The 1,338-nt window shown below is 63.8% G+C and overlaps 1 non-coding gene across 1 annotated transcript; it reads right to left on the reverse strand.

The window, feature by feature from the left end:
- Positions 1-669: 669 nt before the first annotated feature.
- Positions 670-788, reverse strand: LOC142865250 (5S ribosomal RNA). The gene has a single exon (XR_012915553.1). It is a non-coding gene; the product is annotated as a 5S ribosomal RNA (ribosomal RNA).
- Positions 789-1,338: the final 550 nt, after the last annotated feature.

Genomic DNA, 1,338 nt, shown 5'->3' on the forward strand with positions numbered 1-1,338 from the left:
GAGGGGGGAGGCTGGGAGAGGGCAACGTACCCGACCTTAACATTGGTACCCCCACAATACGCTGGAACAACATCAGAGGTAAATGAATAAGAACACAGGGGGGAGGGGGGCACGGGCAACACATGTCACCTTAATACTTGGACTCCCATCATCTGCTTGAAAAGAGAGAGAAAAGAAAATGCAATCATAGAGATAAGAGACACTTTTTAAACATAATGAATCCGAAGAGAAAAGTAAAAGGAGGCCTGTGGAGCAGGTCTGGGTGTGACTCCGGATCCCCCAACATCAGGTGCCACCACCAAAGATTCCTACGTGTAGCCCATAGAACCCCAAAAGCAACGGGACGAGTTCTGGTCACATACTCCCTCAAAATGACATCCTGGCCTTCTTCTGGAACTCCCTCCCCTCTCAGACTCTCAAGGTTTCCTCCAGCGTGTCGGTTCCCACAGAGCAGACCTTTGGTCTGAGACCTGACAGTCCAGAAGCCACGCATGCTGCCGCGTGACGGCGGTGTCGCGGCTTGGGACAAGAGGAGGCCCCACGGTGCGGGCTGGGGCGCCAGGCACCGCGGCGGGCGCTGAGGGTGGGGGTGACCCCCACCCCGGGCCGCCGACTCGCTCCCAGAAAGGGGACAGAACAAGAGGCAAAACAAAAAAAAAAAAAAGAAGAAGCCTACGGCACCCGGTATTCCCAGGCGGTCTCCCATCCAAGTACTAACCAGGCCCGACCCTGCTTAGCTTCCGAGACCAGACGAGATCGGGCGCGTTCAGGGTGGTGTGGCCCTAGACGGCGGAGGGCGCCCCTGCCCCGCTCAAGAAGCCGAGCCTCTCTGCGCTTCCCCGCCGCCTCCTCCCCCCGCCCCAGGCCCCGCGCCGGCGCTGACCCGCACCGGGCCGGGCCTGTTGAGTTCACCGGCCGGGTCCGGCGGGCTCCGAGGGACGGGGGTGACAGGCGGGGCGGGGCGGGGCGGGGCGGGCAGGGAGCGGCGGGCCGGGGTGGGGGGCTGTCTCTCTCTACACACACACACACACACACACACACACTCACACTCACACTCACACTCACTCACTCACACTCACACAAGATGCGCCTCCACGGCTGGACTCGCCAAGGTGGAGACCTTCCAGCCCCCTTCCTCTCCTCGCCTGGCCCACCCCCAGCTCGTGGCCGCCGCCGCCGCCGCCGATTGCGCACGCGCGGGTCGCCCGCCCTTTGACCCCAGGCAGGGGCCGCCCTCCCCGACAACCCCTTTCAGCTGCGCCCCCCACCCTGTGGGTGGGCTGCCGCCTATTCCCCCGGGCCCGGGCTGGGGCACAGCGCATGGGGGAGGGGAGCGAG

The sequence above is a fragment of the Microcebus murinus genome, chromosome 28, assembly GCF_040939455.1.
Source record: "Microcebus murinus isolate Inina chromosome 28, M.murinus_Inina_mat1.0, whole genome shotgun sequence".
In the NCBI taxonomy this organism is placed as follows: domain Eukaryota; kingdom Metazoa; phylum Chordata; class Mammalia; order Primates; family Cheirogaleidae; genus Microcebus; species Microcebus murinus.